This window comes from Callithrix jacchus, chromosome 12 (assembly GCF_049354715.1).
Source record: "Callithrix jacchus isolate 240 chromosome 12, calJac240_pri, whole genome shotgun sequence".
Taxonomy (NCBI): domain Eukaryota; kingdom Metazoa; phylum Chordata; class Mammalia; order Primates; family Cebidae; genus Callithrix; species Callithrix jacchus.
Window position 1 is genome coordinate 31,342,035 of NC_133513.1, and position 26,701 is coordinate 31,368,735.

At 40.0% G+C, this 26,701-nt stretch overlaps 1 pseudogene; it reads left to right on the top strand.

The window, feature by feature from the left end:
• The first annotated feature begins 5,558 nt into the window (after positions 1-5,558).
• LOC100396437 (alpha-internexin pseudogene) lies at positions 5,559-25,776 on the top strand (annotated as a pseudogene).
• The last annotated feature ends 925 nt before the right edge of the window (positions 25,777-26,701 follow it).

The window sequence follows — 26,701 nt, forward strand, 5'->3', positions numbered from 1 at the left end:
TTTCTCCTTTATTTCAACCCTGGTGAATCTGACGATTATGTGCCTTGGGGTTGCTCTTTTTGCGGAATATCTCTGTGGTGTTCTCTGTATTTCCTGCATTTGTGTGTTGGCTTGTCTTGCTAGGTGGGGGAAATTTTCCTGGATAATATCCTGAAGAGTATTTTCCAGCTTGGATTCATTCTCTTTGTCACATTCTGGTATACCTGTCAAACGTAGGTTAGGTCTCTTCACATAGTCCCACATTTCTTGGAGACTTTGTTCATTTTTTTTTTTTTTTTTTTTGCGCTTTTTCCTCTAATCTTGGTTTCTCATTTTATTTCATTGAGTTGATCTTCGACTTCTGATATTCTTTTTTCTGCTTGGTCAATTCGGCTGTTGAAACTTGTGCATGCTTTGTGAAGTTCTCGTATTGTGTTTTTCAGCTCCTTTAATTCATTCATATTCCTCTCTAAGTTATCCATTCTTGTTATCATTTCCTTGAATATTTTTTCAAACCGTTTTTCAAGGTTCTTAGTTTCTTTGCATTGATTTAATACATGTTCTTTTAGCTCACAAAAGTTTCTCATTATCCACCGTCTGAAGTCTAATTCCGTCATTTCATCACAGTCATTCTCCGTTCAGCTTTGTTCCCTTGCTGGTGAGGAGGTTTGGTCCTGTGTAGGAGGCGAGGTGTTCTGGTTTTGGGTGTTTTCCTCCTTTTTCCGTTGGTTTCTTTCCATCTTTGTGGATTCATCCACCTGTCGTCTGAGTAGTTGCTGACTTTTCGATTGGGTCTCTGAGTGGACGCCCAGATTGTTGATGATGAAGCATTTCTGTTACTCGGTTTTCCTTCTACCAGTCTAGCCCCTGCACTGTACGACTGCTGAGGTCCACTCCAGGTACTGCTAGTCTGGCGTGCACCTATAGCAGCTGCGGAACGGTGAGGAATGCTACCAGTTTCTTTTTCTGTTATCTTTGTCTCAGAATGATGCCTGCCAAATGTCAGTCTTCTGGATATAGAGAGGTCAGGGAGCTGCTTGAGGAGACAGTCTGTACTTTACAGGAGCTCAAGTGCTGAACTGTGAGCTCTGTTGTTCATTCAGGGCTGTTAGGCTGCTATGTTTATTTCTGCTGCAGCAGAACTGATAAAAAAATAAAACCCTTTTTTTCTCAGATGCTCTGTCTCTGGGGGGGTTGGGGCTTTCTTTATGAGTGTCCGTTTCACTCTCCTGCCCAGCTAGGAGGCAGTCTAGTCACTGTTTGCCTGCCGAGGCTCCGCCTTGCTGGTGTGAGGTCTGTCCTGTTGCTGCCGGCTCTGCCCTGCTGCTGCAGTCTCCGCCCTGCTGTCACAGGCTACGCCCTGCCTGGGAGTCTCTCTGTTGTGGCGGGTTGCCTCGGCAATGGCAGGCTGCGTCAGCAATGGGAGTTTACCTCAGTAGGGGCGGATTGCCTCGGTAATGGCGGACACCCCTCCCCCACCGAGCTGCACTGTCCTGGGTTCAGCTGTGTCCACAGTGAAACTCTCCACCTGGAGCATTTTGAATCGCCATTTTGTTTGTTCCACTGCACTGGCCCAAACGCTGTTTCCCTGGAATCTCCTGGCCTGGCTCACTGTCCAAGTCCCATTCAATCAGCTAGATATGCCAATCTGCCCTCTCAAGTCTCAGATTGCCATTTCAACAGGACGCCCACACCCGTGTGCTTTGTGTGGAGCGCTGTGGAGCACTGCTGTGCTGCAGCGCCAGTCGCCGGCTGCACCGGCCGCAGGCTGCACTGCGCTGGCACCCCGCATTTCTTTTATACCTCGGAATTTCCCCGTACTGTGGGCAACAAAGATCCGTCTGGAAATGCGGCCCTGACTCACCCTCCGCACGTTCACTGAGAGCTTCAATCCTGGGTTGTTCTCACCATGCCATCTTGAGTCCGTCTCATTTGTGTATTTTATAAAGACGTGTTTAAGGCACTAACTTTGGTGGAAAATAAGTTTTTCCTTTCTGAATTTTCCAGCTGATTTTTTGAGGTTGACACATATTGCCACTTATCAATTAACCCTCTCAAGTTGACATCCAAAATACTCATAATCTTTTTGCTATTGAGACCAATCATAAGTATTAAAAGATGATGCAACTAATGTAGGAAAATTTGTGATGAAAAGAACACTTTTGATTAATATAATAAAATAAAAGGTTTTCTTCAAATGAATATTTTAAATATTTAATAGGCAGAGTGAAATAATATTCCAATGATATTGTGTATAAAAGTAAAAGTTAAATATTATCATGAAGATATGAAAACAGACTTTTATCTAACTACTTTTTAGTCAAAAGAATGTCATTCGATGCAAATAGCTCTTGGATTTCTATAAATGGCTTCTTTCTTTCATTATGCCCCTTCTCTCTTCTTCAGATGTCTGATCTAAGCCCACACACTTTATGATGTCTTTTGTTCCTAGTACATTTAATGGTATTATTTCTTTACCATTATTCATGATTATGTCTCCACTTTGGAACTTACAATATTGAGAACAGTTCTAGGGGAAAGCCAGTATCACGAGAGTAAACTTGATCTGCATTGATTGTTCCTGGTTGTGTTCAGAGGCGTCATCCTCAGCTCTGGCCATCTTTAGTTGTCAATTCTCATAGTGAGAGCTAAAATGTTCATTCTCACTTTAAATTTTTTAATGTATCAAATATAACTCATTTTTTATTGCATTCTGACCATAGAGTAGGTAACTTCTCATTGATATTTCTTCTGTTTTATGACTTCCAATTTGTTAACATATTTTAGCAAATCCTGTGACTTTTTTATAATGGAGTTGTCAGAATTATGTTTTTTAAACTTTCTGAAAGTTTAAAATGTGGATAAGAATCAATAACTTTTTGATATGTTGAAAGCAACCATCAGTTTAGTTCTGACATTTGAGATGACAGTTAAACGCATAATAAAAATGAGTTATTAAAATCAATTATTTTTACACCATAATCCATGGGAACCATGGTTCTTTCCTGGCCTGGCTCAGTAGCCATATCTTATAAATTGTAATGGAGAAACATAACATTTGAGAATCCAGAAAATTAAGTCCTTTTTAGTATGTCATGGTCACTTCCAGGGTGAAGGATATGAATTAGAGGAGATGAGCTGAATATCTGTTGGTAGTGAAGAAAAGAAATAATGAAATTATTTTTGACATTACTTTAATTATTTGTACTGTCTGTTTCTAATGTATGGCTTGTAACCTAGCAAATATACTAATAAAATTACATAAAGATAGTTAATAAAACATTGTACACATAGGATTAGTCCATGTCCAACTACTCTGTTAGTAGTACTAGAGTGTTAGTTTAATATCTGAAGAACATTAAGCTATTAATTTAATATGATTCCACCACTGCTTCTGGTTCCAAATTCCTAGTACAATCAAACTGCTAACAGTGCCAATGTATGCTGCTAGGCGCTCTCTGTATTTTGTTTCTTGCAACTAAAATAAATGTGTTCCCTTACTAGAGTAGGCCTTTGAAGAAATCACTCAACATGTAGACACTAAAAATCTATAAAATCATATACATTAGGCAACTTTAGAGCAATTTTTACTCCAGCCAATACTTTGTGATTATTAGGCAGAAATGTGAATTGTCAAAAATTTGGCATTGTCTGCTTATGTATATTTATGGGACAGGAGAGTGATAAGTGACCTGGACTGTATAGTTGGATACACATCTCATAGGAATCTGAGTAAATATGGCAGTTTTCTATTTCTTCATGTCATGAAGCTAAACTGTTCTAAGTCCTGGATTAAATTCAGTTGCCAAAAAATGATGCCTAAATTCAAGTTAAGTAACATGAAATAGCAACTGCAAAATTCTTTTCTGAAAATTTACAAGATATTCTGGTATTAGAGATATTCTGAGAAAACCTTAGGGGAATTAGTTATTAGAGAGGTTATTTTTTTCTGGGCATATGAGAGTATGCCTGTAGTAAGTGATATCTTAGGAAAAGGATCAACATAGGTTATTTTGATGCAACCTCATGGTTGTCATAAAGTGATTAATGTGATTTTTTTTTTTCTTGACAATCGAGTGGTGGCAATCTTGTACTGAGAGGAAGAGAATCTCATAAGACATCTCTGGGATGGACAGTAAAGTTGGAGAAAACCAGGACCATTTTTAGGTGATGAAGTTAGTAGAATTTGGTAAGCACAATATTGACCCCTAAAGATGTCATGTGAATTCCCAGACTGCAAATATATTACAATTCATGGCAATGGAAATATAAGGTTTCAGATAAAATCAGGATCGCTAATTTTCTGATTAAAAATAAGGAGAGTATCATGAATTATTTTAGAGGATTCAGCAAAGTCACCAGAGTCTAAGAGTCATGAGGAATAGTATGTGTCCAAGTGATGGGATGTGAGAAAGTGCCAAGTGGATTTTAAAAATTATTAATTTTAGTTATTCTTTTTGCATTACCATTCACTTCAACTGTATAAATACTACTTAGTAATTTTACATGTCCCTCACAATTCTGGGTGCTAAATATAATATGAAGGAATATAAGGCAATGATACCCTTTCTAGGAAGAGAAGCCTTGGTACGATAGAAGTTGAGAAATTGTGCACTGTACACAGGCCTAGATGTGTCAGTGTTTTATTTATACAAGTTATTTAACGTAGAAAATAGTGCCAAGGCTGGCTTATGCAGAATATGAGGTAGCCAGAGCTAACCAAAAAGAAGTGGTAAAAATTAAAATGATGATGATCATATGGATCACTAAAGAAAAAATCACTGGTAATGAGAAATCTTATTTTTTCCCAGCTTATGGAATATGTTTCTTTGCCATTAAGATGAACACACTTTCCACTTACCTTGTGCTTAAAAATGCCTTTTCTCCCCCAAGCTGCCATTGGACTTTCAGCCAACATCTCATTTCTTTTATTCCACATTTTCACATTCATTCAGCATCACAAACCTAAGCCCCATGACCTGATCAGCTGTCACTTGGCCTTCATTCATGTACTGATGTTCCTCACTGTAGTGGATGTTTTGCCTTCAGGTTTGCTTGAATCACATTTTGGGAATTACATCAAATGTAAGTCATTGTTCTACATAAACAGAGTGATGAGGGGCCTAAGTATCCGTGCCACCTGCCTCCTGAGTGTCCACCAAGCCAGCACCATCAGCCCTAGAAATGTCTGGTTGGCAAGATTTAAATATAGATCCATAAATAACATTGTCAGTGTCATCTTTTTGTTTTGGCCACTCAATTTGTCTCTCAGTAGTAACATAATACTCTTCACTGTGGCTTCTTCCAACATGTCCCAGACCAATCTGCTTCAGGTGACTAAATACTGCTCACTTTCTCCCATGAACTCCATCATCAGGGGAGTGTTTTTTACTCTGACAATATCAAGAGATTTCTGCCTTTTGGGGATTACCCTGCTCTTAGGCATGTACATGGTGATCCTTTTATTCAGGCATCAGAGGTGATCCCAGCACCTCCACAGCACCAGTCTATCCCCAAGATCCTCACCAGAGAAAAAAGCAACTCAGACCATCCTGTTGCTGGTCAGTTTCTTTGTGGTCATGTATTCAGTGGATGTCTTCATCTCATTCTCTTCAACCTTGTTATGGATGTATAACCCAGCCATCCTGAATGTGCAGAACCTGGTGGTCAATGCCTATGCTACCATTGCTCCATTTGTACAAATCAGCTCTGATAAAAGAATAGGTGATACTCTTCAAAATACGCAGTCAGAGTGCTATAAACTTTTAACAAGTTAGTAATAAAAAAATTTCTAAAAAATAAAATCTTATCCTATGAATTGTTTAAATAATCCAAAATTTATTTTATCTCATTTAAATAAAATGTATGGAATTACACTTTGACTACCTTTAAATACCTTTGAAATGGATGCATTTAAGGACTATGTAATTTCTTTAGTTCAGTGTCCACCATGAGTTGATATTCCGCTATCAAGACTTTTACACACTTACCTTCATTTGACCTAGGTAGAAAAAATATTTTTGTTGTCCTGAAGCATATTAACAATCTTCCACTGGTAATCAAATTTCTCAATATTTTTACTTTTGAAAATGTTTTAATCTACTCTTATTTATAAAAGGTACTTTAACTAAATATCCGATTCTATCTTTTATGCCATGGTTGTTCATTCAGACTTTCCTGACTGAAAAAATTATCTCAATTTGGATTTTATGTTTAATCTAGTATTTATTTTTTAAAGGCTTTTAAATAAAATTTACATGCAGTGCGATATTTTACTCATGCTTAACATTTTCTCACCTTTATTGGGGAATGATTGATAAATAAAATTATATATATTTAAGATGCTCAATGTAATGTTTTGACATATGTGTACCTTGTGAAATTATTACCACATTCAAGCTAAATACATGTCCATCACTTCCTATAGTTACTGTATTTTGTCTGTGTGATGAGAACATTGAAGATATACTTTCTTAATAAAATTCACTATTATAATACCTTATTATTAACTATAGTCTCCATGCTGTACATTAGGTTTCTAGCATTCAATCATAAAAACAGTTTTGCACCATTTGACCAACACCTCATTACCACAAACCCCATCTTCTGATTACTAACATTCTACTTAATGTAACTATACTTCAAACCCTTTTAAAAATTCAATGTGTAACATAGATAACTCAGTGTTTATCTTTTTGCATCTGGCTTACTTCACTCAGCATAATATCCTCAAGGTTGATCTATGTTTTTGCAAATGGCAAGATTTTATCTTTTTCCAAAAGCCTGAATTGTTTTATTATTGAAGATACAGTTTCTCTCTGTTGCCCAGGCCGGAGTGCAGTGATAAGATTATAGCTCATTGGAACCTCAAACTCCTAGGTTCAAATAATCCTCCTACCTCAGCCTCCCAAGTAGTTAAGACTACATGTGTGTACAACCATGCCCAACTTATTTGCAAAGATGGAGTCTTGTTATATTACACTTGCTGATTTGAACTCCTGTCCTCAAGCAATTCTTCCATCACAGTCTCCCAAAGCACTGGTATTATAGGCATGAATCACCACACACAGCTATCTAACATTTTCTTTATTCACCTAGATGTTGATGGATATTTTGATTGCTTTCATACCTTGTCTATTGTAAATAATGCCTCAATAGGCAATCCGCCCCTACTGAGATACATGCCCACTACTGACGCACCCTGATGTTGCCGAGGCAACCCGATACAACAGAGAGACTCCACCGCAGGGTGTAGCCCGTGGCAGCAGGGCGAAGACCGCAGAAGAAGAACAGAGCCTGCAGCAACAGGGCGAACCTCACAACAGTAGAGCAGAGCCTCGGCAGGCAAATAGTGACTAGACTGCCTCCTAGCTGGGCAGGACACCTCAACGAACATCCAAAAATAAAGCCCAAACCCCCCCAAGACAGAGCATCTGAGAAAAAAAAGGTTTTTTAATGAGCTCTGTTGCAGCAGAATTAAATATAGCAGCCTAACAGCCCTGAAAGAACAACAGAGATCACAGCTCAGCCATTCAGCTCCTAAAAAGTACAGACTGTCTCCTCAAGCAGCTCCCTGATCCCTCTATATCCAAAGGACTGACATGTGGCAGGCATCATCCTGGGAGAAAGATAGCAGAAAAAGAAACTGGTAGCATCCCTCACTGTTCCGCAGCTGCTATAGGTGCACCCCAGACTAGCAGTGCCTGGAGTGGACCTCAGCAGTCATACAGCGAAGGGGCTAGACTGGTAGAAGAAAAACCAAGTAACAAAAATACTTCATCACCAACAATCTGGGTGTCCACTCAGAGACCCAATCGAAAAGGCAGCAACTGCACAGACAACAGGTGGATAAATCCACAAAGATGGAAAGAAACCAGCGCAAAAAGGAGGAAAACATCCGAAACCAGAACACCTCGCCTCCTAGAAAGGACCAAAACTCCTCACCAGCAAAGGAACAAAGCTGGACAGAGAATGACTGTGACGAAATGACAAAATTAGACTTCAGAAGGTGGATAATGAGAAACTTTTGTGAGCTAAAAGAACATGTATTAAATCAATGCAAAGAAACAAAGAACCTTGAAAAAAGATATGAAAAAAAATTCGAGGAAATGATAACAAGAATGGATAACTTAGAGAGGAATATGAATGAATTAAAGGAGCTGAAAAACACAATACGAGAACTTTGCGAAGCATGCAAAAGTTTCAATAGCCGAATTGAACAAGCGGAAGAAAGAATACCTGAAGTCGAAGATCAACTGAATGAAATAAAATGAGAAACCAAGATTAGAGAAAAAAGCGCAAAAAGGAATGAATAAAGTCTCCAAGAAATGTGGGACTATGTGAAAAGACCTAACCTACGTTTGATAGGTGTACCAGAAAAGGACGAAGAGAATGAATCCAAGCTGGAAAATACTCTTCAGGACATTAACCGGGAAAATTTCCCCCACCCAGCAAGACAGGCCAACTCTCAAATGCAGGAAAAACAGAGAACACCACAAAGATATTCCGCAAGAAGAGCAACCCCAAGGCACATAATCGTCAGATTCAACAAGGTTGAAATAAAGGAGAAAATACTAAGGGCAGCCAGAGAGAAAAGTCGGGTCACCTACAAAAGGAAGCCCATCAGACTCACAGCAGATCTCTCGGCAGAAACACTACAAGCCAGAAGAGAGTGGGGGCCAATATGCAACATTCTTAAAGAAAAGAACCTTCAACCCAGGATTTCATATCCAGCCAAACTGAGCTTCAGAAGTGAAGGAAAAATAAAATCCTTTGCGAACAAGAAAGTACTCAGAGATTTTGTCACCACCAGGTCTGCTTTACAAGAGCTCCTCAAAGAGGCACTACACATAGAAAGAAACAACCAGTACCAGCCATTCCAAAATCACACTAAAGGCTAAAGAGCATCAACATAATGAAGAATCTACAACAACTAACGGGCAAAACAGCCACTTAGCATCAAAATAGAAGTATCAAATTCACACATAACAATATTAACCTTAAATGTAAATGGACTAAATGCACCAATCAAAAGACACAGACTAGCAAATTGGATAAAAATCTAAAACCCATCAGTGTGCTGCATCCAGGAAACCCATCTCACATGCAAGGATACACAAAGGCTCAAAATAAAGGGATGGAGGAAGATTTACCAAGCAAATGGAGAGCAAAAAAAAGCAGGAGTTGCAATTCTCATCTCTCATAAAATAGACTTTAAAGCAACAAAGATCAAAAGAGACAAAGAAAGACATTACATAATGGTAAAAGGATCGATAAAACAAGAAGAGCTAACGATCCTGAACATATATGGACCCAATGCAGGAGCACCCAGATACATAAGGCAAGTTCTTAATGACTTACAAAGAGACTTAGACTCCCACACAATAATAGTGGGAGACTTTAACACTCCACTATCAATATTAGACAGAACAACCAGACAGAAAATCAACAAGGATATCCAGGACTTGAACTCAGACCTGGAGCAACCAAACCTGATAGACATTTACAGAACTCTCCACCCCAAATCCACAGAATATACATTCTTCTCAGCACCACATCACACCTACTCTAAAATGGACCACATAATTGGAAGTAAAGCACTGCTCAGCAAATGCAAAACAACTAAAATCATAACAAACAGCCTCTCAGACCATAGTGCAATCAAGTTAGAACTCAGAATTCAGAAATCAACCCAGAACTGCACAGCTTCATGGAAACTGAACAACTGACTCTTGAATGTTGACTGGGTAAACAATGAAATGAAGGCAGAAATAAAGAAGTTCTTCAAAACCAATGAGAATGAAGACACAACATGTCAGAATCTCTGGGACACAATTAAAGCAGTCTCTAGAGGAAAGTATATAACAATAAGTGCCCATATGAGGAGAATGGAGAGATCCCAAATTGACACCCTATCGTCAAAATTGAAAGAGATAGAGGAGCAAGATAAAAAAAAACTCAAAACCCAGCAGAAGACAAGAAATAACTAAGATCAGAGCTGAACTGAAGGAGATGGAGACAAAAAACCCTTCAAAAAATCAGTAAATCCAAGAGCTGGTTTTTTGAAAAGATCAACAAAATAGACAGACCACTAGCCAGACTGATTTAAAAAAAGAGAGAGAACAAGCAAATAGATGCAATAAAAAATGATAAAGGGGAAATCACCACAGATTCCACAGAAATTCAAACCATCATCAGAGAATATTACAAACAACTCTATGCACATAAACTAGTAAACCTGGAAGAAATGGATAAATTCCTGGACTCCTGTGTCCTCCCAAGCCTAAACCAGGAGGAAGCTGAAACTATGAATAGACCAATAACAAGGTCAGAAGTCGAGGCAGCAATTAAGAGCCTACCACACAGAAAAAGCCCAGGTCCAGATGGGTTCACAGCCGAATTCTACCAGACACACAAAGAGGAGCTGGTACCATTCCTTCTAAAACTATTCCAAATAATCCAAAAAGAGGGAATCCTTCCCAAATCATTTTATGAGACGAACATCCTCCTGATACCAAAACCCGGCAGAGACCCAACAAGAAAAGAAAACTTCAGGCCAATATTCATGATGCACATAGATGCAAAAATCTTCAATAAAATATTGGCAAGCCGATTGCAACAGCAAATCAAAAAACTTATCCATCATGATCAAGTAGGATTCATCCGGGGGATGCAAGGCTGGTTCAACATATGCAAGTCTATCAACGTAATTCACCACATAAACAGAACCAAAAACAAAAACCACGTGATTATCTCAATTGACGAAGAGAGGGCATTTGACAAAATTCAACAGCCATTTCTGCTAAAAACCTTCAATAAACTCGGTATCAAAGGAATGTATCTCAAAGTAATAAAAGCTATTTATGACAAACCAAGAACCAATATCATACTGAATGGGCAAAAACTGGAAGCATTCCCTTTGAAATCCAGCACTAGACAAGGATGCCCTCTTTCACCACTCCTATTAAATATAGTACTGGAAGTTCGAGCCAGAGCAATCAGGCAAGAAAAAGAAATAAAGGGTATTCAAATAGGAAAGGTGGAAGCCAAATTGTCTCTATTTGCAGATGACATGATAGTATACCTAGAAGACCCCATCGCCTCAACCCAAAAACTCCTGAAACTGATAAGCAACTTCAGCAAAGTCTCAGGATATAAAATCAATGTGCAAAAATCACAAGCATTCCTCTATACCAATAACAGACTTAAAGAAAGCCAAATCAAGAACGAACTGCCATTCACAATTGCTACAAAAAGAATAAAATACCTTTGAATACAACTCACAAGGAACGTAAGGGAACTCTTCAAGGAGAACTACAAACCACTGCTCAACGAAATCAGAGAGGACACAAACAGATGGAGAAATATTCCATGTTCATGGTTAGGAAGAATTAATATTGTGAAAATGGCTATACTGCCCAAAGTAATTTACAGAATCAATGCTATCCCCATCAAGCTACCATTGACTTTCTTCACAGAACTGGAAAAAACCACCATGAACTTCATATGGAACCAAAAGAGAGCCCGCATAGCCAAGTCAATTCTAAGCAAAAAGAACACAGCGGGGGGCATCACACTACCGGATTTCAAACTATACTACAAGGCTACAGTAAGCAAAACAGCATGGTACTGGTAACAAAACAGAGATATAGACCAATGGAACAAAACAGAGGCATCGGAGGCAACACAACTTATCCACAACCATACAATTTTTGATAAACCTGACAAAAACAAGCAATGGGGAAAGGATTCCCTGTTTAACAAAAGGTGTTGGGAAAACTGGCTAGCCATGTGCAGAAAGCAGAAACTGGACCCCTTACTGACACCTTACACTAAAATTAACTCCAGATGAATTAAAGACTTAAACATAAGACCTGGCACCATAAAAGCCCTAGAAAAAAATCTAGGCAAAACTATCCAGGACATAGGAGTAGGCAAGGACTTCATGAACAAAACACCAAAAGCATTGGCAACAAAAGCCAAAATAGACAAATGGGACCTAATCTAACTGCACAGCTTCTGCACAGCAAAAGAAACAGTCACTAGAGTGAATTGGCAACCAACAAAATGGGAAAAAAATTTTGCAGTTTACCCATCTGACAAGGGGCTGATATCCAGAATTTACAAAGAACTTAAACAGATTTACAGGAAAAAAACAAACAAGCCCATTCAAAAGTGGGCAAAGGATATGAACAGACACTTTACGAAAGAAGACATATATGAGGCCAACAATCATATGAAAAAATGCTCATCTTCACTGGTCATCAGAGAGATGCAAATCAAAACCACATTGAGATACCATCTCACGCCAGTTAGAATGATGATCATTAAAAAATCTGGAGACAACAGATGCTGGAGAGGATGTGGAGAAAAAGGAACACTTTTACACTGTTGGTGGGAGTGTAAATTAGTTCAACCATTGTGGAAGACAGTGTGGCGATTCCTCAAGGCCTTAGAAATAGAAATTCCATTTGACCAAGCAATCCCATTACTGGGTATATATCCAAAGGACTATAAATCGTTCTACTATAAGGACACATGCACACGAATGTTCATTGCAGCACTCTTTACAATAGCAAAGACCTGCAATCAACCCAAATGCCCATTGACGATAGACTGGATTGGAAAAATGTGGCACATATACACCATGGAATATTATGCAGCAATCAGAAATGATGAGTTCGTGTCGTTTGTAGGGACATGGGTCAATCTGGAGAACATCATTCTCAGCAAACTGACACAAGAACAGAAAATGAAACACCGCATATTCTCACTCATAGGCGGGTGATGAAAAATGAGAACACATGGACACAGGGAGGGGAGTACTAAACACTGGGGTCCATTGGGGGAAAAGGGGAGGGCCAGTGGGAGGGGGAGGTGGGGAGGGATGGCCTGGGGAGAAAGGAAGCAAAACACACTGCCATGTGTGTACCTACGCAACTGTCATGCATGTTCTGCTCATGTACCCCAATACCTAAAATGCAACAAAAAATTTAATAAAAAAAAATAATGCTTCAATAAACAAGAGTGAAGATATGTTTTGAAGATATTGATTTTATGTTTTTGATTATATATCCAGAAGTAAGATTTCTAGATAAAATGATGGTTTTATCTTTAATTTTTTTGATGAAGCTCCATACTGTTTTTTATAAGTGCTTTACCAATTTACTATTCCAGTGTTAGTGGTGCTTTTCACCCACAAATTTGGGAAGAAGACAATAATTTCCACATTAAAAACTCCATTCAGCACTGTACTGGAGGTGTTATCTGGAGAAACTATAAAACAGAGATAAATTTTTTCCAAATTGTAAAAAAAATAAAAAAAAGTAAAACTATTTTTGTTGTAAATGACATAATCTTCTACATACAAATATTTTAAAAACTCACTAAAATACCACTAGAGTTAATAATCAATGTTATCAGTGTCATGAGATATAAGATCCACATACTAAAGTAGATTGTACTTTAAATGAAGGCAATCAACAATAAAAATAAAATGAAAACAATTCCATTTATCATCACATCAAAAAGGAGTGTTTAGGAGCAGTCCTATGTGAATATTTTCTTGCCCTTCCTTGTGAGGCAACTCTAACAACGTTGAACTAGAGAAGAAATTTGAGTAGTCAGTAGCATTCTTAGGAATGGACAATAGAAAAGAGATTGGACTGTACAGAAGACTGGATTCTGTCTTCCCTGACTTAGAGTTTAGACAAAGAATGGTGGCATAGCTTGAAAGTCAGATTAGATTCTATAGAAGGAGAGAGAGAGCTGCGCTGAAATGTAAAAACTGCAGAAAAGAGGGAGGACTCAAGATGGCGCTGTGAGAACAACCCAGGATTGGAGCTCTCATTGAATCCGCAAAGAGGTGAGTCAGAGCTGCATTTCCAGACTGATCTTTGTTGCCCACAGAACGGGGAAACTCCCAAGTATAAAAAAGACATGGGACGCCAGGCAGTAGGTCTGCCTGGCGAAGCAGGCAGCCGGGGCGGCGGTGGCCGGCCCTACCCAGCAATCCCCACAGGGCGCGCTTGTCCAGGTGGCTGTTGAACTGGCAACCTGAGACTTGAGAGGGCTGGACATGAGACTGAACAAGACTTGGACAGTAGGCCAGCCCAGGGGATTGCAGGGACAGAGCGTTTGGGGTACCCAGTGGGACGAACAAAACCGCAATTTCAAACTATCCCGAGCAGACGGTCCGAGACGCTCTGTGGTGGAGGGGTGTCCACCACTACCGAGGCAACCCGCCCCAACTGAGATACACGCCCACTGCTGACGCAGCCAGCCGTTGCTGAGGCAACCCGTCCCTACTGAGATACATGCCCACTGCTGACACAGCCTCCCGTTGCCGAGGCAACCCGTCCCTACTGAGATACACGCCCACTGCTGACGCAGCCTGCCATTGCTGAGGCAACACGCTACAACGAAGAGACTCCGCTGCAGGGCGTGGCGGAGACCGCAGCAGAGCCTGCAGGAACAGGGCGAATCACACAACAGCAGGGCGGAGCCTCGGCAGCCAAACAGTGGCTAGTCTGCCTTCTAGCTGGGCAGGACACCTCAACGGACATCCAAAAATAAAGCCCGAACCCCCCAACACAGAGCATTTGAGAAAAAAAGGGTTTTTTTAATGAGCTCTGTTGCAGCAGAATCAAACATAGCAACCTAACAGCCCAGAATGAACAACAGAGCTCACAGCTAAGCAACTGAGCTCCTAAAAAGTACAAACTGTCTCCTCAAGAAGCTCCCTGACCCCTCTATATCCATAAGATTGACATTTGGCAGACATCATTCTGGGACAAACAGAGCAGAAAAAGAAACTGGTAGTATCCCTTGCTGTGCCACAGCTGCTAGAGGTGCACCCCAGACAAGCAGGGCCTGGAGTGGACCTCAGCAGTCATACAGCGAAGGGGCTAGACTGGTAGAAGGAAAACCAAGTAACAGAAATACTTCATCATCAACAATCTGAATGTCCACTCAGAGACCCAATCGAAAAGTTAGCAACTACGCAGAAGACAAGCAGATAAACTCACAAAGATGGGAAGAAACCAGCGAAAAAAGGAGGAAAACACCCGAAACCAGAACACCTCGCCTCCTAGAAAGGACCAAAACTCCTCACCAGCAAGGGAACAAAGCTGGACGGAGAATGACTGTGACGAAATGACGGAATTAGACTTCAGAAGGTGGATAATGAGAAACTTTTGTGAGCTAAAAGAACATGTCTTAAATCAATGCAAAGAAACTAAGGAACTTAAAAAAAGATATGAGGAAATGATAACAAGAATGGATAACTTAGAGAGGAATATGAATGAATTAAAGGAGCTGAAAAACACAATACGAGAACTTTGCGAAGAATGCACAAGTTTCAATCGCCGAATTGACCAAGAAGAAGAAAGAATATCTGAAGTCGAAGATCAACTCAATAAAATTAAACGAGAAACCAAGATTAGAGAAAAAAGCGCAAAAAGGAATGAACTAAGTCTCCAAGAAATGTGGGGCTATGTGAAAAGACCTAACCTACGTTTAATAGGTGTACCAGAAAAGGACGAAGAGAATGAATCCAAGCTGGAAAATACTCTTTAAGACATCATCCAGGAAAACTTCCCCGACCTAGCAAGACAGGCCAACACGCAAATGCAGGAAATACAGAGAACACCACAAAGATATTCCGCAAGAAGAGCAACCCCCAAGGCACATAATCGTCAGATTCAACAAGGTTGAAATAAAGGAGAAAATACTAAGGGCAGCCAGAGAGACAGGTCGAGTTACCCACAAAGGGAAGCCCATCAGACTCACAGCAGATCTCTCGGCAGAAACACTACAAGCCAGAAGAGAGTGGGGGCCAATATTCAACATTCTTAAAGAAAAGAACTTTCAACCCAGAATTTCATATCCAGCCAAACTGAGCTTCAGAAGTGAGGGAAAAATAAAATCCTTTGCGAACAAGAAAGTACTCAGAGATTTTGTCACCACCAGGCCTGCTTTACAAGAGCTCCTCAAAGAGGCACTACACATAGAAAGGAACAACCAGTACCAGCCATTCCAAAATCACACTAAAGGCTAAAGAGCATCAACATAATGAAGAATCTACAACAACTAACGGGCAAAACAGCCACTTAGCATCAAAATAGAAGTATCAAATTCACACATAACAATATTAACCTTAAATGTAAATGGACTAAATGCACCAATCAAAAGACACAGACTGGCAAATTGGATAAAAATCCAAAACCCATCAGTGTGCTGTATCCAGGAAACCCATCTCACATGCAAGGATACACAAAGGCTCAAAATAAAGGGATGGAGGAAGATTTACCAAGCAAATGGAGAGCAAAAAAAAGCAGGAGTTGCAATTCTCATCTCTGATAAAACAGACTTTAAAGCAACAAAGATCAAAAGAGACAAAGAAAGACATTACATAATGGTAAAAGGATCAATAAAACAAGAAGAGTTAACGATCTTAAACATATATGGACCCAATGCAGGAGCACCCAGATACATAAGGCAAGTTCTTAATGACTTACAAAGAGACTTAGACTCCCACACAATAATAGTGGGAGACTTTAACACTCCACTATCAATATTAGACAGATCAACCAGACAGAAAATCAACAAGGATATCCAGGGCTTGAACTCAGACCTGAAGCAAGCAAACCTGATAGACATTTACAGAACTGTCCACCCCAAATCCACAGAATACACATTCTTCTCAGCACCACATCACACCTACTCTAAAATGGACCACATAATTGGAAGTAAAGCACTGCTCAACAAATGCAAAACAACTGAAATCATAACAAACAGCCTCTCAGACCATAGTGCAATCAAGTTAGAACTCAGAATACAGAAACCAACCCAGAACTGCACAGCTTCATGGAAACTGAACAACTGGCTCTTGAAGGTTGACTGGGTAAACAATGAAATGAAGTCAGAAATAAAGAAGTGCTTCAAAACCAATGAGAACGAAGACACAACACGCCAGAACCTCTGGGACACATTTAAAGCAGTCTCTAGAGGACAGTATATAGCAATAAGTGCCCATATGAGAAGAATGGAGAGATCCAAAATTGACACCCTATCGTCAAAATTGAAAGAGCTAGAGGAGCAAGATCAAAAAAACTCAAAACCCAGCAGAAGACAAGAAATAACTAAGATCAGAGCTGAACTGAAGGAGATTGAGACACAAAAAACCCTTCAAAAAATCAATAAATCCAAGAGCTGGTTTTTTGAAAAGATCAACAAAATAGACCACTAGCCAGATTGATTAAAAATAAAAGAGAGAACAACCAGACAGATGCAATAAAAAATGATAAAGGGGAAATCACCACAGATTCCACAGAAATTCAAACCATCATCAGAGAATATTACAAACAACTCTATGCACATAAACTAGTAAACCTGAAAGAAATGGATAAATTCCTGGACTCCTGTGTCCTCCCAAGCCTAAACCAGGAGGAAGCTGAAACTATGAATAGACCAATAACAAGGTCAGAAGTCGAGGCAGCAATTAAGAGCCTACCACACAAAAAAAGCCCAGGTCCAGACGGGTTCACAGCCGAATTCTACCAGACACACAAAGAGGAGCTGGTACCATTCCTTCTAAAACTATTTCAAACAATCCAAACAGAGGGAATACTTCCCAAATCATTTTATGAGACCAACATGATTCTGATACCAAAACCCGGCAGAGACCCAACAAGAAAAGAAAACTTCAGGCCAATATCCATGATGAACATAGATGCAAAAATCTTCAATAAAATATTGGCAAGCCGAATGCAACAGCAAATCAAAAAACTTATTCACCATGATCAAGTAGGATTCATCCCGGGGATGCAAGGCTGGTTCAACATACGCAAGTCTTTAAACGTAATTCACCACATAAACAGAACCAAAAACAAAAACCACATGATTATCTCAATTGACGCAGAGAAGGCATTTGACAAAATTCAACAGCCCTTTATGCTAAAAACCCTCAATAAACTCGGTATCGATGGAACGTATCTCAAAATAATAAAAGCTATTTATGACAAACCAACAGCCAATATCATACTGAATGGGCAAAAACTGGAAGCATTCCCTTTGAAATCCGGCACTAGACAAGGATGCCCTCTTTCACCACTCCTATTCAATATAGTTCTGGAAGTTCTAGCCAGAGCAATCAGGCAAGAAAAAGAAATAAAGGGTATTCAAATAGGAAAGGTGGAAGCCAAATTGTCTCTATTTGCAGACGACATGATAGTATACCTAGAAGACCCCAACACCTCAGCCCAAAAACTCCTGAAACTGATAAGCAACTTCAGCAAAGTCTCAGGATATAAAATCAATGTGCAAAAATCACAAGCATTCATCTACACCAATAACAGACTTAAAGAAAGCCAAATCAAGAACGAACTGCCATTCACAATTGCTACAAAAAGAATAAAATACCTTGGAATACAACTCACAAGGAACGTAAGGGACCTCTTCAAGGAGGACTACAAACCACTGCTCAACGAAATCAGAGAGGACACAAACAGATGGAGAAATATTCCATGTTCATGGTTAGGAAGAATTAATATCGTGAAAATGGCTATACTGCCCAAAGTAATTTACAGAATCAACGCTATCCCCATCAAGCTACCATTGACTTTCTTCACAGAACTGGAAAAAAACACCATGAACTTCATATGGAACCAAAAGAGAGCCCGCATAGCCAAGTCAATTCTAAGCAAAAAAAACACAGCGGGGGGCATCACACTACCGGATTTCAAACTATACTACAAGGCTACAGTAATCAAGACAGCATGGTACTGGTACCAATACAGAGATATAGACCAATGGAACAAAACAGAGGCATCGGAGGCAACACAACATATCTACAACTATACAATCTTTGATAAACCTGACAAAAACAAGCCATGGGGAAAGGATTCCCTGTTCAACAAAAGGTGTTGGGAAAACTGGCTAGCCATGTGCAGAAAGCAGAAACTGGACCCCTTCCTGATACCTTACACTAAAATTCACTCCAGATGGATTAAAGACTTAAACATAAGACCTGGCACCATAAAAACCCTAGAAGGAAATTTAGGCAAAACTATCCAGGACATAGGAGTAGGCAAGGACTTCATGAACAAAACACCAAAAGTATTGGCAACAAAAGCCAAAATAGACAAATGGGACCTAATGAAACTCCACAGCTTCTGCACGGCAAAAGAAACAGTCACTAGAGTGGATCGGCAACCAACAGAATGGGAAAAAATTTTTGCAGTTTACCCATCTGACAAAGGGCTGATATCCAGAATTTACAAAGAACTCAAACAGATTTACAGGAAAAAAACAAACAAGCCCATTCAAAAGTGGGCAAAGGATATGAACAGACACTTTACGAAAGAAGACATATATGAGGCCAACAATCATATGAAAAAATGCTCATCGTCACTGGTCATCAGAGAGATGCAAATCAAAACCACATTGAGATACCATCTCACGCCAGTTAGAATGGCGATCATTAAAAAATCTGGAGACAACTGATGCTGGAGAGGATGTGGAGAAAAAGGAACACTTTTACACTGTTGGTGGGAGTGTAAATTAGTTCAACCATTGTGGAAGACAGTGTGGCGATTCCTCAGGGCCTTAGAAATAGAAATTCCATTTGACCCAGCAATCCCATTACTGGGTATATATCCAAAAGTCTATAAATCGTTCTACTATAAGGACACATGTACACGAATGTTCATTGCAGCACTGTTTACAATAGCAAAGACCTGGAATCAACCCAAATGCCCATTGATAATAGACTGGATTGGAAAAATGTGGCACATATCCACCATGGAATATTATGCAGCAATCAGAAATGATGAGTTTGTGTCGTTTGTAGGGACATGGATGAATCTGGAGAACGTCATCCTCAGCAAACTGACACAAGAACAGAAAATGAAACACCGCATATTCTCACTCATAGGCAGGTGATGAAAAATGAGAACACATGGACACAGAAAGGGGAGTACTAAACACTGGGGTCTATTGGGGGGAAAAGGGGGGGGCCAGTGGGAGGGGGAGGTGGGGAGGGATAGCCTGGGGAGAAATGCCAAATGTGGGTGAAGGGGAGAAGGAAAGAAAAGCACACTGCCATGTGTGTTCCTACGCAACTGTCTTGCATGCTCTGCTCATGTACCCCAAAACCTAAAATCCAATAAAAAGTTAAAAAAAAAAAACTGCAGAAAAATAGTAAGATCCTTGGACACCTACGAAAAAAATTAGAAAGGTATATTATGGCGAATATAAGGCCCTAGGAAAAAGCTTGGGTTAAACTCTTTAAAAAAAATTAAAAGAGTTAAATGTACCTAAGAAATATTGAAGAAAAGAATAAAACCCATACCACAGGCCCAGATAGTTCCAGGCCTATAAAATACCTGAGAATTACTTATGCCTTCACTCTAGGACAAACACCAGGCATAGAGACTAGCTAATTAGTAAACATCTTCCTAACCAATCCACAAATAATGGGAGATGTGGCTGCTTTGCTTCCTACCAAATTTTTGACAAAAGATTACAAGGCATATGAAAAAAGAGAAAAACATGATCCATTGAAAGGGAGAAATGAATATCCACACACTAATTATACAGAAACACAGACATTCGATTACTAGATGAAGACTTTAAAATAACTGTCTTAAATATGCTCAAAGGTCTAAAGGAAAACATGGACAAATAACTAAAAGATATCAGAAAAACAATAAGAAAATAAGATTGTTCACAAAGAGAGATTATGAAAATAACCAAAGAGATACCAGAGTTGAAAAATGCAGTAAGTCAATAGAAAAATTTACTACAGATGTGCAACTCTGAACTTGAGTAAGCAGAAGAAAGAGTCGGCAAACTGGAATATAGATAAGTTGGAATTATTGAATTTGAAGAACAAAGTTATTTTAGAAAAAAATGGTGGAAAAGATTGAAGAGAACTGAAGGGACTTTAGGGATGTCATCAAATGGGCCAATATATGCACTATGGGTATTCCAGCAGAAGTAGAGAGATAGAAAGGGACAGAAAATTTATTTAAAAAAATACTGAATGAACACTTCCCAAATTTCAGGAAAGATATAAAAAAAATCGGTTTCCTATATATTAATTAAAATAAACCTTATGTCTCACACCAGTGCATTTAAAGCAAGCTGTTAAAAGGCAAACATAATAAGAATATTGCAAATAACAAGAAAAGAGTGATTCATTACATGCAAGGAGTCACCAAAAAGATTATTGGCAGATTTCCCAGTAGCAACATTGTAGGAAGAAAGTAGGGAGATGATGTATTTAAAGGTATAAAAGAAAACAACCATAAAAACAAATAAAAACAGAAAACAAAACAAAACAAAACTTTAACATTTGATGAAATTTTTCTTCAAAAATAAGGGATAAATTAAGACATTTCCAGGCAAACAAAAGCTGGAAGGCAGTTGTTTATTGCCCCTAGATCTGCCCTGCAAAAATGCTACAGGGAGTCCTTCAGGTTAAAATAAAAGGTTGATTTATAAAAAGTACCCTAACCCATATGAAAATACCAAGTTATCCAGTAAAGCTAAACACATAGGCAAATATTCTTAAAACTATTTCAGTAATATTGGTTTGTAACTATTTTTATTTCCAAAAGATTTTTCAAAATAATGAGTAATGATAATCATAAATCTATATAAACAACCACATAAAAATAAGCAGGTAATTTGTGATATCAATACATAGAGACAGGAGGTGACACACCAAAAGATTATAGTTTTGTACACAATTTAAGTTGGTATACATTTAAGATGGATTTTCATACTTTTGGAATGTTGTATGCAACTTCTATGGTAATGACAAAGAAAATATTTATAGAATATACACAGAAGGAAATGAGAAGAGAATAAAAATGTGTCACAATAAAAAAACACAAAAAAAAGTATATATGGAAAAGGTGAGAAAAATCAGCAAGACATACAGATGACAACTAATAATACAATGTAAGTTTTTTTTTTCTGTTAGCAATTAGTTTTAGTATGAAATAAACTCTGAAATCAAACGATCCCAATTGGAAAATCAAATTTTAAAAAAGAATCAAACTATACATTGTGCATAAGAGACTCACTTTAGATCCAAAAACTCATTTAGATTGAAAGTGAAAGAACGGAAAAGTACATCTCATGCAAACAGTACCCAAGAGACAGATGGGGTGCCTCTACTCACATCCAAACAAAAAGAATTCAGTCTAAAACTATTATAAAAGACACAGAGGTTGTCCTATGTAAAAGATTATTTCACCAAGAAGATGTAACAATTATAAACAAAAATGCACTGAACATCAAACCTACAAAATACAAGAGCCAACACTGACAGAATTAATGGGAGAAATGAACAGCTCTGCAATAATCCTAGGAAATGTAAATATTCCACTTTCAATAATAAAGACTCCAAATGGTGAGTAGGTGGAAGGAGGATGGATGATGAGAAACTACTTGGTGGGTATGTTGTATGTTATCTGGGTGATGGCTATCCAGAAGCCCTGACTTGACCACTATGTGATCTATGCAGGTAATAAAGTTGCATTTGTATGCCATAAATTTATGTAAACAAAAAAATGAGTAGTACAACTAGACAGAGAATCAAGAAAAGAAAATCCTTGAACAACACTATAGGCCAATATGAACTAAGAGACATAAAAACACAGTACTTCACCCAGATGGACCAAGATGGTTGAATAAAAGCCTACACTATACATTCCCTCAACAGGAACACCAGATTTTGACAACTACACACAAAAAACCACCATCACAAGATCAAAAAACACGGTATCTGGTTTTAACTTTAGATTGCTGAAAGAGGCACTGAAGAGGGTTGGTAGAAGAAACAGTCTTGAATCACCAATGCCACACCTCCCCAACTTGCTGGCAGTGGCCTTGCAATACAGAAAGAAAGTCTGCATTTGTGGGAGTGAGAATGCAGCAACCAGGGGATATTACATTGAACTCTATGCTTCCCTGTTACAACAGAGAGCAAAGCCATGTTGGGTTCAGCCAGTGCTCATGAATTTGGGCCAGTTCTAGCCAGAGGGGATTAGCCTATCCTAGCAATCAAAACTTGAGCTGCTTAGCAGGCCTTTTCACCACAGGCCAAAGTGCTCTGGTGTCCTAGAAATACTTGAAAGACTGTCTAGACACAAGTATTGCAATACCTAGGCAACCCCTAGCGCTGGGTTGGTCTAAAAGCCAGTGGACTAGGGTGACACATGAACTAAAGAGACAGCAGATGGAGTGGCTAGGGGAGGGCTTCTGTTATTTGTCCCCCAAACCTAGCCAGTGTAGCTGGCAGTAACAAAAGTGATTCTTCCACCTGGATGAGTAGAGGAGATTGAAGAGTACAGAAGACATCATCTTGCATCTTGAATACCAGCTCAGCCACAGTAGGTTAGGGCAGCGCAGAGTTGTGAGGCTCCCATTCCAGACCCTAGCTCATGGATGACATTTCTAGAAACGCCTTATGCCAAAAGGAAACCTGCTGCCTTTATGCCATCAACAGAAGGACCTAGTTTTGGCAAGATTCATCACCTGCTGAGTAAAGAACACTTAATCCTTGAATAACCAACAGCAATACCCAGGTAGTACACTGTGGAACCTGTGTTCTGAGACATGCTGGCTTCAGGTGTGACCTAACACATTCTCACCCATGGTAGCTATGGTAAAATATTTTCTGTTTGAGAAAAGCAGAAGAAAAACTAAAGGGGATATTGTCTGGCACCTTAAGTATGACCCCAGCTACTATGGGGTAGAGAACCAAGTTGGCTCATGGATTCTGAAGTCCAGTCCTAGGCTCCTGGACAGCATTTATAGACCCGCTCAAGTCCAGATGGGAGCCCACTGCCCTGAAGGGTGAGTCCTATGGCTGGCAACATTCACAAGAAGCTGACTGAAGAGCCTTAGGCTATAAGTGAACATTGGCAGTCACCCAGCAGATACCTCCATGGGACAGTGGTGATGGTGCAGCTGCAGGGACTCACCGCAATAGGAGCAGCTGCAGGGACTCACGACCGCTTCGCGGTGTTCACCGAGAAGGTGCATCAGCTGGAGACACAGAACCGCGCGCTGGAGACCGAGCTGGCCGCGCTGCGGCAGCGCCACGCCGAGCCGTCGCCCATCGGCGAGCTCTTCTTCCAGCGCGAGCTGCGCCACCTGCGCGCGCAGCTGGAGGAGGCGAGCTCCGCGCGCGCGCAGGCCCTACTGGAGCGCGCAGCCCCTGCTGGAGCGCGACGGGCTAGCAGAGGAGGTGCAGCGGCTGCGGGCGCGCTGTGAGGAGGAGAGCCGCGGACGCGAAGGTGCGGAGCGCGCCCTGAAGGCGCAGCAGCTCGACGTGGACGGCGCCACGCTGGCCCGCTTGGACCTGGAGAAGAAGGTGGAGTCGCTGCTGTACGAGCTGGCCTTCGTGCGCCAGGTGCACCACGAGGAGGTAGCCGAGCTGCTGGCCATGCTCCTGGCGTCGTCACAGGCCGCGGCTGAGGTGAACGTGGCTGTGGCTAAACCAGATCTGAGCTCGGTGCTGAGGGAGATCCGCGCCCAATATGAGTCCTTGGCTGCTAAGAACCTGCAGTCCGCGGAGGAATGGTACAAGTCCAAGTTCGCCAACCTGAAGGAGCAGGCGGTGCGCAGCACCGAGGCCATCCGAGCCAGCCGCGAGGGGATCCACGAGTACCGGCGCCAGCTGCAGGCGCACAGCATCAAGATCGAGGGCCTGCGCAGGGCCAACGCGTCCTTGGAGAGGCAGATCCTGGAACTGGAGGAGGGGCACAATGCCGAGGTGGCTGGCTACCAGGATGACATTGGGCAGCTAGAGAATGATCTGAGGAACACCAAGAGTGAGATGGCATGCCACCTTCGGGAATACCAGGACTTGCTCAATGTTAAAATGGCTCTTGACATTGAGACAGCAGCTTACAGGAGACTGCTGGAAGGCGAAGAGACACGTTTTAGCACCAGTGCGTTAAGCATTTCGGAGCTGAATCCACTTCTCAATCCAAGTTATCTGCTTACATCTAGAATCCTCAGTTCTACAACCTCCAAAGTCTCATCCACTGGGCTATCACTTAAGAAAGAGGAAGAGGAGGAGGAGGCATCTAAGGTAGCCTCTAAGAAAACCTCTGAGATACGGGAAAGTTTTGAAGAAATATTAGAGGAGACAGTAATATCTACTAAGAAAACCGAGAAATCAAATATAGAAGAAACCACCATTTCGAGCCAAAAAATATAATTTCAATGCTTTGAAAGAGTTAATGCTTAAGAGGGAATGATATGCATTTGACGTGTTAAACAGCCTGTTCCTGAAACATAACACCTGCCACACCCCTATGAAATGTCTTCAAGGCTTCATTCTCATATTTAGTATTGAATACTTACATTCTCTAATAAGACAATCACCCCTTAGATTGAAGTAAACTGCAATCCTGGAGCAATCACAGATGAGTTATCTAAGAATACAGCTTTCTGACCTTCAGCTCACGCTTCACAGTGATTGATGATTCAGGTGCAGAGGAAGTACAAACTAAGGTGCTAAATCTGTGATCATCGTCATTTGCTGTGAACTGAAATTATTCACACTACCCAGCCATTATCCAGCTAAATAATCTTATTCTAGATACCTAAAACATAAGATCAGTGCCAAAGATAAACTAATGGTCCACACCCAGTTCCACTCTGATAGAACTGTTTCACAAATAATAGGTGTTTGTTTAATGGACACTTTCCACTTCCCTCAATTCCATATATCCTTTTCTTCCATGCAGGAAAAAAATAGTCTAGTGTAGTATTCTTCCCTTTTAAACACATTTTGGTTCTTCTCAAAAGAACTTACCCGTTAGCTCTCTTTGCTCAGTGGGTAAAATTAGATGCATGTTGACCATGTCTATGATTCGTGTAATGACTCATCCCTGCCCATTTCATATTCTTTTAATCCTATAGGCTAAAAAAATGCCGGTGATGAATTTTAAGGGTTTTCCCCAACAAATAAAATAATGAAAAGAATCCCTAGACTTTAGGCTTTCAGCTTACACAAATCCATTTAATTAGGAGAAAAAAGCTATTAAGGATGTAGCTTTTCACCTTTACTTTAGAAGCTCAGTAAATAGTTATTCCAAACTGTGATTAAGCTGAACTTAGATTTATTAGTATAAGCTAGAAGAAGTGAGTGTTTCTATGAGTGGAAAAAGCCAAGGTGTCATTTATGTGTCAGTTCATTTGTGGTGATATAGAATTAGCTTTTTCATGCCCTTACCCTTAGAATCCACTCATTCCTTTTCCCACTAGTCTGGGTCCTAAAGAGGCCTTGCTTTCACTCTTATGCCTTTTATGAGTACTAAATATAGGACAGTTTGTCACCAGAACACAATGCTATTGCCCCAAAGTAAAAGAAACCACTTCTGGTCAATCAACACCACCAGCAAGTATAAAAAAGAAATCTTTCTTTTCTCTCTCTCTCTTTTTTTAAATCTTCAACTTTTATTTTAAGTTTAGGGGTACATGTGTAGGATGTTCAGGTTTGTTACATAGGTAAATGTATGCCATGGTGGTTTGTTGCACGGATCAACCCATCACCTAGGTATTAAGCCCTGCATGCATTACCTATTCTTTCTGATACTCACCCTCTCCACAAACCCACTCCTGTCAGGCCCATTCACGTCTCTCACTCAACTTATGTCTGTGAGATTCTTCCATGTTATTGTGTGTATCAGTAGTT